The sequence below is a fragment of the Amblyomma maculatum genome, chromosome 5 (genome assembly GCF_055883805.1).
Source record: "Amblyomma maculatum isolate TAMU_Amacu chromosome 5, ASM5588380v1, whole genome shotgun sequence".
In the NCBI taxonomy this organism is placed as follows: Eukaryota; Metazoa; Arthropoda; class Arachnida; order Ixodida; family Ixodidae; genus Amblyomma; species Amblyomma maculatum.
Window position 1 is genome coordinate 15343724 of NC_139348.1, and position 19295 is coordinate 15363018.

At 46.0% G+C, this 19295-nt stretch overlaps 1 pseudogene; it reads left to right on the plus strand.

Annotated features, from left to right (window-relative positions):
• The first annotated feature begins 17370 nt into the window (after window positions 1–17370).
• LOC146187801 (uncharacterized) lies at window positions 17371–17971 on the plus strand (annotated as a pseudogene).
• Window positions 17972–19295: the final 1324 nt, after the last annotated feature.

The following is a 19295-nucleotide window of genomic DNA, read 5'->3' on the forward strand; positions in this document are numbered from 1 at the left end:
TTTCGCAGATCTGTCACCAAAGCAATTCTTGATTTCCTCTGTGAAACGAACCGGGATCTGAAATAAAATTAGCATCGTACCTTCTAAGCAGATGACTACGTTCGCTAGTTTCACGGTCGAATCCCAACAATTGTACCATCTAACGCGTTCTTAGTTGGTCAACCACTCGTCGACGTCCTCAGCAGATTTCGCACCAAAGGCGGGCGGTTCGCAATAAGGCTGCCAGTTACCACCGCAGGTGTTCCTCGGCCGGTGTCACCCTCTTGAGGCATAGTGGATGGTAGGGGTGGTAGACCAGCGAGTCGGCGGCTCTGTCGAAGACAACGGGGATCCGTGTTGATATACCCCGCAAGCTACCCCACAACTGGAACGTACTCAGTGCGCAACGGGGGTGTTCATTTTTAGTCTAGGCACGGCGAGTCCCTAAGGCACGCCAGCTTCTGCTTCTCCTTCACTCTCTAGTTGCTTCTCCCTTCTATGACACCCCAAATCCAGTGACAATATTTTATCTCATTTTTGACACCATTCTGTAGGGTTTTGAATGGGGGGTAGTCTGCAACACCGAAATTGTTCATGGTGATAATCGTCCGTCGTGCCTTTGACTTTGGGTCGAATCCTGAAAAACGAGCGTTGGTCAGAAACGTCATCGGAATCTCACCCGCAAGAAAGACCTGCCGTAGCAAGTACTGGACACTGGAAGTTTCGGTCAGTGTGGTCGAACAGTTGTCTCATCGGCTCGACCTCGTATAATTTAGACTCATGTTGAGTTTTCTTCCTAGGCGCTCTGTGGCCGGCATGCCAAGAGTAATTGTTTGTGGCCATGACTCGCTTGAACCTGTTTGTTGTTTTAGGGAGAGCCTTTGTCAAATGTTTATAGCATTGGCGGTCTGCTTCTAACTCGTATACTTTCACTCCTCTAGCATTCATGAAGGTTCTTCTCATTGGATATGGGAAGGGAAAAAAGTTGGCTGTGGTTTAGCTTCGGTTAACCCTAGTTGAATTGCGAAAGCAACGGCGGAAGCTTCTTTCGCCTGCTACATTATTCCCTCGTTACCCCTATTGCAAAAACCAATGTCTTCCAGCGTCTTCCAGTGCGAAACCAGTATGTTTTTGGCGCTGGTTTCGCACTAGATCTTCTGAAGACGCTAGAGGTCTGTTGTATTCACTGGTGCAGTGACGGGAAGACATTTTTTGCAGTGGTACGATGAGAGAAAAACGCTGGTATTGGCTTTTGGACGCTGGGTGTGTCGCTGGCATCCGCGATGCACTGGCAGAAGCGCTGTGTGCGCCGAGGCCGCACTGGTCCCGGTTAGCATCTCTCAGGGGCCAACATGGCGACAGGGCACTTGCAATCGGCCATCGGGGCGCATATGAAGAATATGGTTCAAGTAAGCGCTTTTTGCTGCGTAGTCACTGCGCACCTGTAAGAAAACAAAAGCAGTATCTGGGTTTCCATGTTTCGATAGGTCGTTTCGAGCGTTTCGAAAGAGACCACAATCGCCGCGCCTCTGACATCTCATGACACACTAGCGATTTCATTAACTAATGCTGGAATTGAATAATGTGGGCTACCTTGCATATCAAACTTCCCAGCTGATCCTGAGGGCACTCTAACACACAGATTACTGCCGAAATGTTCAATGCGGGCTCAATCACAGGCTCCAAACAGATCCTACGCATTAGCCAGTATAGCCTGCACCACGGCCCAATATAAACAGCAGAAAGAAAACAATAAAACGCGGAAGAGATTGGTTTACCGATCGATGGGTCCATGAGAGAAACAGAAATAAACCTAAAATGCTTGTAATGCATGATAGTTGTTTGTGAAGCTTTTGAGCTCCTTCTGGTTCTGCGTATAAATTAGCTGAGCCCTCGGTCATCGCATTGCTTCCTGAAATATTTGCATACAAATAAAATTTAGTTACCAGCGTGAATAGCGTCGTCGCTGCTGCGCTTGCCGGTATTGAAGCTTGCTCGCACTTTTTTCCTTGAAGGTTTGTGCTACAGCTCCGTGTTCAGCGAAAACTACGCGCACGGTACCAGAGCACCACCGAAGAGCCGGCGCTTGTAAATTTGCCTGCGATGCCAACCTCGACATGTTAAAATGATTCCAGTGCACAAAATAGAACGCATAGACATCCAGAACATTAGTTGCAAGTCGTGAGAGCAGACAGCAAGCTCTAATGGTCAAGAAGTTGTAATTCTTAGAGCGGCAGAAATGGCCTTTACACTTCGAAACATGAAGTCCCAACCCTATGAATGCGATAATGACATAACATGCAAAAATGTTTCAAAAGTTACCAGTTCTCGGCCTGGCGTAGAACGCGACGCAGTAAGACCTACCGAGTTCGAAGCGCGCTGGTGCTTTTTTTTTTCGCCTCGTTTTTATTTATTTTTTTAGCTTTTTAATTGCCGTTTAGGTGCTTGGTTACTTTTTAGCTTTTACATTTTATTCAAGGCGTTTTTTTCTCTGGGCGACCAGTGCCACAAGTGCGGCGCGTGCCAATATGACGCGTCCCAGTACGCCCAATCTCCAGCGTCATACTGGACCCATAATCAGGTATGACTGGGGCGCTGGGACCCAGCGGCATTGGTTTTTGCAATAAGGTAGCCTTATCAGTGTAAGGTGCCACATTATTGGGGACACTTACGCTCATCTTTTAAAGGTATGACGCGAGAGCATACTAAGATACCAGTCTACATATAAAGTCACGCCTCAACCAAGCCGTATGGACGTGCCTGCGTGTCTTAGGGGTAACAAGAATGCAAACGATCCTGACAGGCTGATTCTGACATCACCCTTCCATATGAAAGGAGCGACCCGAGGTGGCAGCTTCTGCCCGTGGCATAGGGGTAACGTGAATTCACGTGGCATATGGCAGGCTGATCCTAGTGTCACTCAGGGGAGGCACAAGTGAGCGCTTTTGCTGAGTACACGCTCGCCCGAAATACGTCGCTGACAAGCCTATCATCACCACTACTATCATCCGTGCGCTAAAGAAGGATAATTAAGATGTGATATTAACAGTACCAGGCGTGGCTTAACTGGTTGAACCGCTCGGCTGGGGATATCCTAGGGATAGAGGTGCGATACTCGGTGGAGACGACGTTTTTTCTCATGAGGAGACCGTAGCTACGCCTCCTCACGTGCACGGAATAGCTGCTGCCACCCGAGGTCTAGCTTTGGCTATCGGAGTGTTGCTTTCGCAACAAAACAAGGCAAAAACATATGGCGGGAGCGAGCGGCAGCGGCGCGGCGCCGACTGCGGCGCTATCTGGAGGAGATAAGCTGAAACGTTTGCTAGGCAACGGCTGTTCAAGGCCATTCGGGCCCATGGCCCACCGGCCAGCGACGAGGTGAAACCTGGCGTAATGTTGCTCTCGCAACAAAATATTCCTACCCCATATGTATGGCCACACAGAGGATGCATTACGAACCACGTTGTGGTTAATTCAGGGAAAACCTCTTAGCCATTAGACAAAAACTGTACGTAGCAATAAAAAAATTTGGCCAAAACAAGTGCATCCCTATTCGTGATGTGTGACTGTCGGTGGTGTTTACTCCACGCAAATAAGGCTCAGAATGGTAGGTTTCTTAGGGGGGAAATTTTTACGACAAGCCTAGATACTCACGAATAATTACAAATTACACCTTTTGGTCCAGGCTCTTCAGGCACACTGAAACCATGCGCATGCAGGAAAAAACAAGTCATAGAAATTTAGATCAACTAAAAAGACAAAGATGGCTTTTTTTGCTAATTCACTGCGGCCATTGGTTCTTAGTCAAATATTACGATTTGCTTTGCTCTTGTGGATATCTGCAAGCGACATCAAAAGTTTTGAATTTCATGCCGCTCAAAGTTGTGCACTGTCATATTGGTGAATACTTATTATGACGATACAAGTTCTCACCGTTGTGGATTCCATGTTCTTGTATTTCGCTAGCTTCAACTCTTTAATAGTACAGTACCGGACAAGCAATTTCCGTGATATTTATGAATATTCAATCAATCCTACCTTGTTTTTGCCGCTGAGCTCTGCCAGAATTCATAGACTGCTCGTAGGAATAACCACATACACCATTTCATACATTGGATACTTTGTTCCTTGTCTAAATTATATAATCAAAATAGTTATCAGGCTCACTGCATAGGAAATTTGCGCCCGCATAACACTCGAACCACCCTATGCTTGCGTCCGCTTAGATTTTCTTCTTCTGTAGAAGCTTGCAAAGTATCAAAAAAGAGAGCGCAGTGTTAGCGCACTTCTTTTTAAAGGAAGGGTGCACTGCCGAACCCTTGGGTAGGATTTCAACAATAAAATTGTTTATTCTCAATGCATGCCAAGTTCTCACAGTAACCAATGTTTTAATCGAGGTTTCGATTATGTCTAAGTTGCTAACCTTAGCATCTTTAATGCTGCGTGTAAGGACTTGTTTACGTTAGTAAAAAGAGGGAATAAGTCTATATTGAAAAAATAAGAATTCCGTGAAATTAGGTAGCCACATATATACACCAGTACATAGGCAAGGTACCTTGCCTCAAAAGAGAGCACGAGACGCCTCATGACACCCGTTTAACTCAATTCATGTTTATATTGTACAGACGCTGTCTCAGTAGCAAAATCGGCTAAATGAAGACAAGTTCCCGACAGTATGATTCATTTTCCGTGCACCGAAAACCGCAGCCTAATTATGCCCGCAATGCGAATTCTCCTGAAAGCGTGCACTGAAACCCTTGTGCTGGCTGGCGTTTTCCTTAACAGCACCCTACTCATCAAGTTTAGGCTCATTCAACTGGTCTGATGAGTTCGTAAGGCTTACCTCATTTGCATACAAAAGACAGAATCAACCACAGAGCCTTACAGAGCTTTCGCGGCTGCCTTATAGCATCGCTAAATATGTGCGCTGTGCTCGGCCCCCAGCAAACAACTTTAGGCCCCGCTCTTGAAACCTCGGCTTATTTTGTGCAGGACGGCATTACACATTGTGGTGCTCTCCATTGACCACTGGGAATGCTCCTTAAGTACGACTTAAGCGTAAGTATGACTTCAAAACAATCCCAAAATGATCTTGCGAAATTTCTGAATGCTAACCCGCACATGAAAAAGACAGCGATAGTGTATGTTTAGCAGCTAGCCTCACTTCGCGACCATGTAAAAAAAAAAAAAATGAAGCGCAATTTATAACAGTGCATACGAAGGCTGGAATCCTCGTACTCAGTATTTTCGCTGGAAACAGTAAGCTCAGTAAATATGCGCTGCTTATCTTTAAAATCAAATAGACTAAATATAACCTTAAAAGAGACGAGCTACAGGCGTTATTCAGGATGTGCCACAAAAACTGAGCCTAAGTTTGAAAAATGGAATTTCCTTTGGACGTGGTTGAAAACTATCTTACAGTTATTTAGGATAATTTTGGTTCTCTTTACACAAACATATAATTTTGATTAATTAGACAACTTTTTATGCTTACGTGCAGAGCCGAAGTGTGATACGCAAACACCTAAAGCACCTGCAAACATTTGCGAATAAATTATTTTTATACGATAGATCTCCCGTGAATTTTTTTTTTCATTTTCCAAGAACAGCCATGAAATATGAAAAAGAAGTGCCGTGACGGCAGCTCGCGCAAAGGTATTGTGCTGCTCTCAAATGTGCAATGGCTGCAGTAAACAATGCATTGCAGCAGGCAACGGGGGAGTGACATGGCGTTCTTCTAGTAGCATGGCGGAAGTAGAATGGTGGCGAAGGCTGGGCCCAAAAGCGGTTCAGCGGTACCGCAGCATAGCCAAAGGTCGGGGGGCCAACCACTCAGATTAAGAAATTATACTACTACAAATTAAAAAGTATCAATCAACACAAAAAGAATAGATATTTTGATAACTTCGCTTGTGAATGAGGTAGGGTATTTTATTAAGACATTCATAATTAAAAAACGAAATCTTCCAACACTCTTATCGCGCCCCCTTGATGTTGCATCGGTCGTGACGAAACTTTTCGGGCCTTGCTAGGTTTTTGCGAAGTAGGCAACGAGAGGTAACCAAGGCAACGGAGATAACGAAGCTGACGAAGCCCGAAACGGTTTCTTATCGCTGTCTGCTGCTCGTCTGCTGTGGTGCGGGCCTTGGTGCGCCGGGAAAGCGTAATTTATTTCGCAAGTCTGAAAATGTCCCTTTTGCGAAGATTTCGACGTCCTTGCTGGTCGCTGCTCTGTCGCCTTTTTAGTGAGATTTAATATCCCCGTGCAGCCGTGTTTTTTCTGCTTTCGTCCCCCTTCGTGGTGCGGGCAGTGCGAAGTCCTTTTGCAGCATTGTATTGCGCTTAGCGTTTTATCGCAAGATGAGCCCCCACAAAGTGAGGAAACGATGCTCTGTGGCACGTTGCGACGGCGTGGACTCAACCGTCGGTGTCTTACCGCTTCCCGGCTGACTTTCACCGGTGAGCAGACCTGGAGGTTGCACACAGACTCAATGTATGCTCTAATGCTCCTGTGTTAAGCACGTTTCTTGATGCTAAAGCTGTCTGGACTGGTGCAACCTTGAAATTGCTTTGAAAACTGGTGTATAATTTCTGCCGAAGAATTTAAATGTGAAGAGTAATTCCAGTGCTGTATGCTCCACGTACGTTTTGATGCACCTACTTTCATAACATTTTTATTTCAATTGCAGCTGTCATAGCTTTGTTTTCTGTCCATGCATATTTCTTATCTGGTGATGTTTTGTGGCAGGCACTTCAAGCCTTTTTCATGCCTCGGCTGTGATCATATTGAGATGATTAGCCCGCCTAAAACCGCTATTGTTTGTGTTGTTCGCGACATGCATTTTTACTGTTGTGATTTGTTGCTGTATGTTATTGGTTGATGCAATAAACCATAAATATGAAAACCATAATCGTTTACTTAGTATACATTGTTGCGAACTGGGCACGACTGCCCAGTTGCACCAGTGTTTCTTGACCGCACCTTACTGTGCTGAGGGACAAAGTAAAAGGCTAAAGTACTTGCATGACTTGCAGCAGTATTTGTATTATGAATTTGCCTGCGTGGTCTCTATTTGGAAGTGTTGCTGCCTTTTTATGCCGCCACCTTTGCCAACCCCTTTCATTGTGCTGGAGCAACTGCTTATAAATAAGGACGTAAACAACAGAAACTCGAGTTCTTTTAGATGGCAAAGGTTGGCGCGCGCAGAAAGGAAACAACCTTCAAAAGATGAAGGCACGTCAATGCAACGCGGCAGTTTTTAAAAAAAGACTTGTTTATAATTCGCGCCAAAGTGAACACATGCGTGACGTCATTTGACGTCATGGCCCCCCAATTTTTATTGGTCGCTGGAGCCCATGAGCCGCCATGTTTTGTACGTATGGGCGTCTATGGAGCTTTCGCTACCATAGTATATATATACCTTGCTAGTAGCAGGGTGCTTGGAACGGTTTGCATTTAAACAGAATTCTGTGTTGCTTCCCGAGCATCGCGGAAGCGATAAAGCGTTCAAGGATGCGAATGAAAAGAAGAAAACATTTTGACTCTGCTTCTAAGAAGGAGCTGGCGACACACAGACTGGGTACATTCGATTTTCCAGCCGCGGACTGCTTACTTACAGGTCTCGGCTTCCGCTCTGACAGGGAGCACCGTGTGAGCACATGACCTTGCAAGCTCCATGCCTCCATCGCTTGCTACATACATACAGCATACAGCAACAAATCACAACAATAAAAATGCATGTCGCGAACAACATAAACAGTAGCGCTGTTTAAGCGGGCTAATCATCTCAATATGATCACAGCCGAGGCATGAAAAACGCTTTAAGTGCCTGAAGTGAAGTGAGAAGTACGCTTGCTGTTACCGCTCTAGCAGAGGATGACAGCCACCAGTCACCATGACTCAGTTACTTCGTAGTGACTCCGTGCGAACGTTTATCTTTTGGCGCGACCTGCTTGAATGTGAAGTGCATTACAGACTTCAGTTGGCAGTGCTGCTCACGCAGTTCTGCCAAGGGCGCTGCTCACTGCGCGCGAAAGCAGGCAAAATCGCAAGCAAAAGCATTTATATAGAACAAGTTTTAGCTACTCCAGCACAAAGCGGTTCGCTTGCGACGCTCTCAGACCTGCGTGCTAAAGCATCGCGAAACAGTGGATGAACAATCCGTTCTTGGACGCTTCCGTGTTTAATGAAATTCAAGACACAAAAGTCACGGTGCAAGATGCGTCGTACACCTGCTTAGAGAGATTGTGTCATTGTTTATCGCAAGATATCGTATGCAGGAACACGAAAAGTGCTCAGAATGCGTTCGGAGTCTTACTCAAAATGCTTGCCGGCCCAGGATCTTTACTGGTATAGGCGGGGTTTCTGGGCTGCCCGAAGAAAATCGAACGTCGGACAGCTGTCAGCGAGTAGTCCCGGACAGTCCGGGACTGATGATCGAATGCACCCACTATTAGCGCAGGAAAACCGGAACGCGTTCCCGCGGCTTTAGTCATACTGCGGCCCACCTTGTTCATCCATTGCACGTTTAAGAGGAGCACAGTGGCGGTGCCCAAGCGGCACATCACTTGGATGTTTTAAAGTTTGCGGGCTTTCTTTGGAATGCGGCAAAAAGTCCACCTAAGGCATACCATAAAAAAAACAGCTTATTCAGAAATGCCTTAAAGTGCTCTATACATTTGTCTTTCAGAGTGGCGATATGCGACCAGTATACGTTATTTTAAGCATAATAAATTAGTTTAAGGGAAAATAATGTCACCTGAGGAGTTCTATACAAATCTCTACAGCAGCCAAAGAAGTCAGGACCGTAATGATATTGGCGGTAGGGAAAAACAGTCAGACGTTCCACCAGTGACGAAGGACGAGGTCAAGAAAGCACTAGAAACTATGAAAAGGGGGAACTCAGCTGGACAGGATCAGATAACTACAGATTTGCTGAAGGACGGGGGGGATATTGTGCTAGAAAAACTGGCCGCCCTGTATACGCAGTGCCTGGTGTCATCGACGGTACCGGAACCATGGAAGAGTGCAAACATTATCCTCATTCACAAGAAAGGGGACTCTAAGGACCTTAAAAATTACAGACCAATCAGCTTACTTCATGTTACGTATAAGATATTTACTAAGGTAATCGCTAATACAATCAGGACAACCTCATACTGCAATCAAGCAAAGGATCAAGCAGGGTTTCGGAAATGGTACTCTACTATCGATCATATCCATACCATCAATCAGGTGAAAGAAAAATGCTCGGAATATAACCAGCCCTTATACATAGCATTCATTGAATACGAAGAAGCATTTGACTCAGTTGAAACCTCGGCGGTGATGCAGGCGTTGCGAAATCAGGGGGTAGACGAGCCGTACGTGAAAGTGCTGGAAGATATATATAGTGGCTGCACAGCAAACACAGTTCTGCATAAAGAAAGTAACAAAATTCCCATAAAGAAAGATGTTAGGCAAGGAGACACAATCTCCCCAGTACTATTCACAGCTGTTTAGAGGAAGTATTCAGAGACTTGGAATGGGAGCAGTTAGGGATAAGGGTAGATGGAGAATACCTCAGTAATCTGCGGCTTGCTGATGACATTGCCTTGCTAAGCAACTCGGGGGATGAACTGCAAATAATGATTGATGACCTAGACAGGAAAAGTAGAAAGGTAGGCTTGAAAATCAATATGCAGAAGACTAAGGTAATGTTCAACAGCCTCGGGAAGGAACAGCAGTTTACATTAGGTAGCGAAATACTGGAAGTAGTAGGCGAATATGTCTACTTAGGACAGGTAGTAACCGCAGATCCGGACCATAAAAAGGAAATAACAAGAAGAATAATATTGGGATGGAGCGCATTTGGCAAGCACTCGCAGATTATGACTAGCAGCTTACCGGTATCACTCAAAAGGAAAGCATACAACAGTTGCATCTTGCCTGTACTCACCTATGGGGCTGAAATGTGGAGGCTAACCAAGAGAGTTCTACTTAAGTTGAGGACAACCCAGAGGGCTATGGAACGAAAAATGGTAGGGGTAACACTAAGAGATAGAAAGCGTGCAGAGTGGGTCAGAGAAATAACTCAAGTTACCGACATTCTAGTGGAAATTAAGAAGAAGAAATGGACATGGGCAGGACATGTAGTGCGAAGAGAGGATAACCGATGGTCGCTGAGGGCAATAAACTGGATTCCAAGGGAAGGAAAGCGTAGCAGGGGGCGGCAGAAAGTTAGGTGGGCGGATGAGATTAAGAAGTTCGCAGGGGTCTAGTGGATGCAGCTAGCACAGAACCGGGTTAAGTGGAGAAATGTGGGAGAGGCCTTCGCCCTGCAGTGGGTATATTCAGGCTGATGATGATGATGAATGTCACCTGAGTAACTCTAGGCCGGTGCAGGCAATATGCATCCAGCTCCACTCTCGTCCGATGTGCCTATAATTTTTAAAACCTTGGCGCTAGATACCGGGAGCAATCAGCATATCATTAAGTGCCCAAGATCACGTTTTACGCAAGTCGTTCTTCCAACTTCCTAAATTTCTAGCAAGGTTTATTTTAAGTTTAGTAAATAATTATTTAGACAAGAATATAAAGCGTATTTCAATCTTTCTCTTTTAGTCTCCATGTTATACAGTAGGCCTGGGAGATGGGGTACATTTCAAAATCACTAAACAATGTGAAGGAATGATTAGTGAAATGTTTAGTTCATTTAATTCAAGTCTCCACTCAGGCTTCCCTTCATACTTTGCCAGCCTTGTTTTGTAAGAATTTAGTGTAATAGTTTTCTTTTTATTTATATTTGAACTTTAAACTCCTGCTAGGCTTGCATGTTTAAATTTTTGTTGCTTAAGTCTACAAAAAAATAGTGAACTTTCGGACCTGACTTTGAATAGAAGACAAAAACATGTCTTTCTGATTGGGCTTCGGAAAGCGCTAAGGGTACAACAACAACAGCGAATCGGCATTAGGGCTCCGCCGCAGTAATTACATAAAACAAGGACAACGGTATGCGTAACATTGCTTCAAAACTAGATGTACACTTTGTCAAACATTTTGCACCTAACGGGGATATATTTGAATGCCACCGTATGGCTGAGTTTGCCCCGTTTGTTACATATACACAGCTTGAAATATCTTGAAGGTTAAGACGGTTTGTCGGTCCTCTCTCTGTATCGGACATACTGTGCATCTAGTTTTGACCTTACTATCACAGCGCATCAATTGTCTTAGCATGTTAGCGCAGTGCTTGCTCAAGTTCCACGCTTGTTGTGCCACAGCACCACCCACTTCTTGTATAAAAATGCCTGGAAATAAACCATTCGAGTTCTTGTTCCTGTCACTGTGTTTTTTTTATTTACAATGCCCTTAAAGACGCGCAGAGGCGTATTACATAACGGAGGGAGACATTACTGCACGTTCACAGATAAGACAGGATGCAAAAACGAAAAAAAAAAACAAAAACAACAGGCCTATATAGAAGAAACAGTGGAGAAATGATTCGAACTGTTCGCACACGCAACGTCACTCGGGAGCTCGTTTTAAAGCTTAATAGCGGATTGCAAGGCGAGAATTTGAACAAGTCAGTCCTGCAGTGTGGTAGGTATACATTGAAGGGATGGCCGGTGTCATGAGAGATGTATGATGCAAGGCGAACATGTTGAAGTCGAAAAGTAGAAGTGCTGTGATAGAATTTGAAGAAATATAGAAGTAAGGAAGTGCGTCTGAGCTGCTGAAGAGTTTGTATATTCAAGAAGGTGCGAAGCTGCACAATACTGTGGTGTGTGTAGATTCTTGTTATTGAACGAATCTCACGATTCTGCAATAATTCTAGATTCTGCGTTAACTAAACCTGATGCGGATTTCCAACACAGGCATGTTCGAGCTGAGGCCTGATTAGACTGTTGTACAGCAGAAGCTTTGTCAGCTGTAGCCATGTAGAGTTTATTTCGAAATAATCTTAGCGTTTTACTCGCTTGGCTAGTGATGTATTGAACCATGTTAATTAAGTTGACAGTATGGCACCGAGGTAAATTAACTGGTTTATCCGCTGAGTTGGAGCATTATTTATATTATAAAAAATGATGACAGAGCTACGTACAGTGAATGTCATTAATTTGGCTTTGTTAACGTTAAGCCGAATTAGCCAAGCGTCACAGCATGATAATACAGCCAAATCATCTCGCAAAAAGAGCGCGTCATTAGGTGCATTATTCTGACGATAAATGACACAGTAATCCGTCTAAAGGCGAATATGTGACAAGATACTATTGGCTAAATCGTTTATGTATAAAAGGAGTGAAAGTGGACCTAAGACGGATCCCTGGGAAACTGCAGATTCAACAGCAGTAGACGAATTACTAATCGTTCATGAATAAACGGCGCGAAAAAAACACGTACACACATAGAGCGTAGAACTTCCAACTTTTATTGGAAAAACGCTTCGAGCATGCCTTTTATACGCTCAAAAAAAGCACCACATGATACAGCCGGGATCAAAAACAGATAATTATTGACAGATAAGTGTACATGATGCGCGGACCCGCCAGAGCGCCAATCTAAACTACACCGGTGTGTGCATTCTCACGCACCACTGAACCTTGATAAAAGAAAAAAAAAAGGGGAAAGGAAGAATAAAAATCCTGAAAGTGAAGATAATACTAAACCACGAAAGAGGGCATCAACAAAACGCTGTATTACTAACGAAACTTACTCAGCAAAATGGCATGAGACGCGGAACTGACAGTAATAACAGAAAACGATGAAGGTGAAAAGCCACTAAAAGACGTAAGCTGAAAAGAGCTACGAGCTAAGAAAACCACCGAAGCTAAAACTGTGAAACTGAGAGTGAAACATGGTGCAAAGGACGGCGGCCCGCTATTACATCCGTTGCGACATCATCGCCACTCGCGCATGGGAGCGGCGATGCTCGAGTACGAGCAGCTCACCAATGCAACGCCCCCCTACGACCTCTTCTCGCCCTGGCCCGCTGCTGCGGAGGTTCAGCGAGAGATTGTCGGAATCGCGGAGAAACGCACCACACCGCTCTGTGCAGTGCAGCAGCACAGAGCGGTGTGACTACGAGGAACTCCAACACCACCTCCTCGTGTACACCGACGGCTTCGTGGCCAGAGATAGTTGCTCGCTAGCAGCGAGCAACTATCCCCGCCATGCAACTGCACAGACAGCTACAGCTGTCATTCCTGGGTTCTTACACCATGGGGGAGCTGCTGGGTCTTGATCTACTGCTTGAACTGACTCCGCCGCGACCCAGGTGTGCCGTGCTATGTGACTCCCGCGCTGCCGTCAGTCGCCTTCGCACCACCGGTCGGGGAACTCCGCTGCTGTGTCAGATTCGCGCGCGTCTCAAGCGTTTGGCGGAGCGTGACTGCGCTATACGGGCACAGTGGATCCCCGGGCACTGCGGCATAGAGGGCAACGAACGTGCCGACGAGCTCGCTACCGCAGCACATGAACTCCCTCCTAGCGACGAGCAACTCGCTTTGGAGGTTGTGCGTGCGGTAATCGACGATCACCTCCGGGCGCAGCACCCCGACCCACGCATCGCAAGAGGTGAGCGCATTCACAGTGTCAGCGGCCGCTCGCTGACTCGGCTGCACCGCGCAATGATCCTCCATGCACGCATTGGATGTGTGTGGCATGGAGAACGATGGATGCGCCACGGACTTGCCACCAGTGACGTGTGTGACGGCTGTGGCGAGGTAGAAACTCTCGAACATCTTCTACTGCACTGCACCACGCTAGCCGAACCACGACGTGAGTTGCTGGCGGCTTAAAGAGCGCAGGGGGTACTCCCGGACAGCGTAGCTGTGCTCCTGTGGCCGCCGGGCAGTGCGCGCGTCCGCGAGCGAGCACACGTGAGCCTGTGTGAGTACATCGAACAGGCGGGCTTGATGACCCGCCTATTTCACCTCGCCAGATAGTGCGCGCTGTGACTGAACGCTCCGCGTGTGCTATTTCCCACAATAACGGCTGATCGCCCACGACAGCCGTCAGTGTTTTGTACAGTGTGCCAGTGCGTGCGTTGTGAACAGTTGCCTGGAAGCAGAGCTATTGCGGAGGCCCGCTCGATGTTCCGAGTGCTCAGTGACCTAAGACATTTGTGGGTGGGCCTCAAGCAAACTACTGTATACTGTACCATAGTGCATATATTTCTTTTATTTTTACCTCCCCTTTTCTTTCTCCCTATGACTCACCTCTTTGATTTTCTCTACCTTCCCCTCGCTATCCCTTTATTCCCGCCGCCCCAGTTCAGGTGCTTCAGATATCAGATTGCAGATACCGGGGCAAGCAAACATCTTTTCTTTCATTTTGTGTATACAATAAATAACCACTACCACCACCACCGCCACCACCACCACCACCACAAAAAACAAAGGTAAAGGCGACGCGAGCAATGAAAAGGCAAAAACAAGGCTAAAATCTATGAAGGATGAAAAAAAAAAAACAATTAACAAGAGTACAGGTGCGGGTTTAAAAAGGACAGTTTGAAGTGTACTTTTCTAAATACGTGATTTCTTTATCAGAAAGCATAATGGACGGTTGGCTCACACAATTGTTCGAATTATTTGTGATTAGGAAGGCCTCAATTATCTCCCTTTCTGTTTTGGTTCTAGACATAGCGAGGAACCCTGTGCTTTTGAGAAACGGGTGACAATCAGTTTTTTCGCACTTCTTACAATGTAAAGCTAAACTTCCTCTTAAGTTGGTAGAAAGATTGCGAGCATGTTCTGCCGCCCTCTCATTGAAACACCACCCTATTTGACCGATGTACATCTCGCCACGGGATAATGGCCCCTGGTAAATAACTTCTCTGGCACATTCAGTGTACTCAAGGCTGTGATTTGAGGTGCATCTTTGCTGCCTGTCATCTCGGTTCAAGATTGCACACAGTTTAGAGAGATTACACGGCGCCGCAAACACGAGTTGTACGCCGTATCTTGCTGCAACTTTCTTTAAATCGTGAGACACTCGGTGCAGGTAAGGCATAACACACACTGCATGTCGGTCTTCGTTCATTTGGCGGTTAGTATTCTTCATCATCTTTAGCAGACTTTCACAAACACAGGCAATCAGTTGCGGCGGATACCCAGCAGCATACATCTTCTCAATCTGACGGTTAAGACTTGAACCCATTCTGTGCTCATAGGACTTTTTCTAGGGCCGAACGGCAGGCAAGGTGAACAATTGCTCTTTCAAGCAACTTTCAATCTGCACTTTTAAAGGGTAGTAACTGCTTGTTCATTCTGGGGTTGTATGACCAACAGATATGTGAGAGCTTAAATTCCAGATTAATATCCAGAAACTGAAATTGGTTGCCTTTAGGCAATTCGTGTGTAAAATTAAGCACTTTTCCTTCACGCTTGAAAACATTAAGGATAGTAGTAACTGATTTAGACTAGAGTTAGAAGAGAGGTTTAACATCACGAGATATTCATCAACGTACCGAAAAATGCGCACAATGCGTTGTTCGGAGCGACAACTTTTCAAGCGCTGGTCCAAAGAAACGAGAAAAATACTTCATAAAACAGGTGCCACAGATGAGCCTGTGCATAAATCGCTTTTCTGAATGTAAAACTGTCCTTTGTGGCAAATCGCGGTCGACGCAAGGTAAAATTTCAACAGTTCAAGGAAATGTTCCAAAAACATGCTAACAGCGTTGCGGAAACTGACTTCACCGAATTCTTCTACTTGCTGTTTGAGTGCTGCAAACAAAGCTTCATGCGGAATAGAGTTGAACAGGTCCTCTATGTCTATCGAGAACGCCGTGGTGGCAGAGGTTATTGTTATTTTCAGTTTCATTTCGGTTTGTATTCTTTATTCCCCAGGGGGCGTTTTTGTTGTTAGGTGAAAAACACTGAAGGTAAAAATTGGATAAATTCAATGCAAAAGAAACAGAGTGTGGAATTATACCGAAAGTTTTGAAACTAGATCAGGGTTCCTTAGAACACGCAGCTACAAAAATAAATTTAACAATGGAGATGACGCCTGTGCTGTATGTGGTAACTCCAGAAGAAACAAATGGCCATATTATACTCGAATGTAATGGTATCCATCCGGAAGTCGATGCAGGCGCGGTCACTGCATGGCGGAAGTAGAATGGTGGCGAAGGCTGGGCCCGAAAGCGGTTCAGCGGCACCGCAGCATAGCCACAGGTCGGGGGGCCAACCACTCAGATTAAGAAATTATACTGCTACAAATTAAAAAGTAACCATCAACATAAAAAGAATAGACATTTTGATAACTTCGCTTGTGAATGAAGTAAGGTATTTTATAAAGGCATCATTTATTTTTTTTTTAAATCTTGCCACACTTTGTCAAAGCGGTCATAGCTTTGTTTTCGGTACATATATGTTTCTAATCTGGTGATGTTTTGTGGCAGGCACTTCAAGCCTTTTCCGTGCCTCGGCTGTGATCATTTAGATGGTTAGCCCGCCTAAACAGCGCTACTGTTTGTGTTGTCTGCGACAATGGATATTTATTGTTGTGATTTGTTGCTGTATTGTATTGGTTGATGCAATAAACCATGAATATGAAAACCATAATTGCTCACTTGGTATACTCTGTTGCGAACTGGGCATGACTGCCCTGTTGCACCAGTGTTTCTGGACCGCACCTTACTGTGCTGAGGGCCAAAGTAAATGGCCAAAGTACTTGCATGACTTGCAGCAGTATTTGTATTATGAATTTGCATACGTGGTCTCTATTTGGAAGTGTTGCTGCCTTTCTATGCCGCTACCTTTGCCAACCACTATCATTGTGCTGGAGAAACTGCTTATAAACAAGGGCGTAAACAACATAAACACGAGTTCTATTAGACAGCAAAGGTTGGCGCGCGCTGCAAGGCAACAACCTTCAAAAGATGCAGGCTCGTCAATGCAACGCGGCGGTTTCTTTTTTTTTACTTGTTTATAATTCGCGCCAAACGTTTGCGTGACGTCATTTGACGTCATGGTCCCCCCAATTTTCATTGGTCGCTGGAGCCCATGAGCCGCTATGCTTTGTACGTATTGGCGTCTATGGAGCCTTCGCTACCATAGTACTGTTCCTGAAGCTCTGGGATTTAGAGATACCAGTGGCCGGGTGAATAAACCGGCGGGAAGCTAGAAAAAAGTGACTGGAAGATTGGTGACTTAAATGCAGAAAAGTGACATAATGTTAGTAATATAGAAACAAAAATTTAATAAATAGAATGATGGCATAGTTAACCAATCTAAAACAATAAATAAGATATAGGAAGAAAAATGAGCATGATAGCTCCTGCTACCACCCCGTTTCAAAGGGGACGCTCCTATATTCCATCTGTCCGTCCGTCCGTCCATCCATCAATCAATCCGTCCATCCGTCCGTCCGTACGTCCGTCCGTCCGTCAACAACAACGCCGTACAATGAACTTCACCGGCCTTGCTCCGCCACCGTTCTTCCTTCCGACGCCCGGCCGTCCGTCATTGTCATGGGAGCAATGGGAGCAGATGTTCAGCGTGTACTTCGTGGCATCCCGAGCCGCCGCAGTCAAGCCAGAGCAACGCAAGGCATTGTCTGGGGGCGGAGGGCAAGCATGTATATCAGACGTTACATGCAGGGACCAGCGCCGCTGCAGCACCGTCAGCTCCAAGCACCGCAGCCCTCGCCGATGACAAGTCTGCCGCTCCTGACGAATACGCTTCTGCACCCGCCGCTTTACGGCAGCAGTTTGCGACGTCGTGAAACGTTAGCGTCGAGCCCCATCGTTTTCACCGCCGGAGCCAAAACACAGGCGAGTCTTTTCATGACTTTGTTGTCGCTCTACGGGAGCTAGCCGCACATTGTTCATTTGCTTCGCAATATGATGCTCTGCAGGATCAATTCGTTGCTGGCGTAGCTTACAACCGCATATGTGAGCGGTTACTGATCGAGGGTTCCACACTGTCCTTCGAGGATTCAGTTTGAATTGCATTTCAGTTTGAGCAGGCAGCGGAAGAACTGAAGGAGCTTTCTGCTTTGGTATAGGCAATATCAATGCGACAGAGTCGTAAACCATCCTCGAATCTTTCGAAAAAAAGAAATGCGCATTCAGCAGCTCCCTTTCAGCAGAGGTTAACGAGGGGCGCGGGCGGCTCACGTGCGCCGCAGCGGAACCGCCCCCTCAGTGGAACCGAGAACGGAGTAGCTGCTCCGGTTCAACACATTGTCTCCGATGCGGCTCGCAGGACCACTTCGCATCAGCGCCGCAGTGCCCAGCGCATGAAAAAACTTGTTCATTTTGCAGAATCAAGGGCCACTTTCAAAACGTATGCAACCGCAAACGAACTCAACTGCAAGACAGAGTCCGGGAAGTTGAGTTACATGAAGATGTTTCGCCATGTAGCAGTGCTGAGCAAGTTTTGACTTTGCAACGTTCCGCACGTACCGGAATTCATATTCAAGTGCAAGTCGCGAATGTCATTTTGACATTTCTTGTCAATTCATGGTAGTCTGTTTCAATCCTGTCGGAACAAGAATACAGTCGATATTTTCAGAGAATTTTGCTCTTGCCTGCTCCGTATGCCACTCTGTTCGATTACTCTCAACGGCCAATTTCCGTGCTAGTTTCTTTTCAGGCAGACGTTCAGTTTAAAGGCTGCACAGCTTCACTACGTTTTTATGTTGTTCACCGAGGAACTTGTCTGATCAGTCTTGACGGCATTCAAATCTTGGAGCTTCGCATTGAGGGTTCTGCTCTTAAATGCTTGCACATGTCCGTTGATCCGCTGGCGACTGTCAATGACCCGCTATCCCGTTCTATTTCCACACCGTCAAGCGAGCAGCCCCGCGACAAAGATCTGCCGCCAGCCTTAGCACATGAGTTCAGTTCGCTTTTCAGTCCGAAGTTGGGTCTTGCTAAGAGGTTCATCCATCGCAGCAAGACGCGGCAAGGCGTGCAGCCTGTAGCTTCCAAACGTCGCAGTCTGCCACATTCTCACCGGTCGCCAGTATCAAAGGAGCTTCAGAGATTACTGAGCTTTGACATCATCGAGCGTATTGATACTTCTGAATGGGTGCCCCCTATTGTTGTTATTGACAAGAAAGATGGTAGCATCAGGATATGTGTAGACCTTTGAGAGCCGAAGAAAGCTATTGTTCCAGACAGTTTCCCATTGCCGCATACAGAGGAACGGCTTCACGCTTTGGTGGGCGCTGCACGCTTCACAAAACTTGACTTGGCTTCCGCTTACCATCAGGTTCTTTTGCACCCTGACAGCAGGGATCTGACAGCTTTCATCACGCATGACGGTCTTTTCCGCTTTAAAAGAGTTTGCTGCGGGTTGGCGTCTTCCCCAGCTGCATTTCAGAT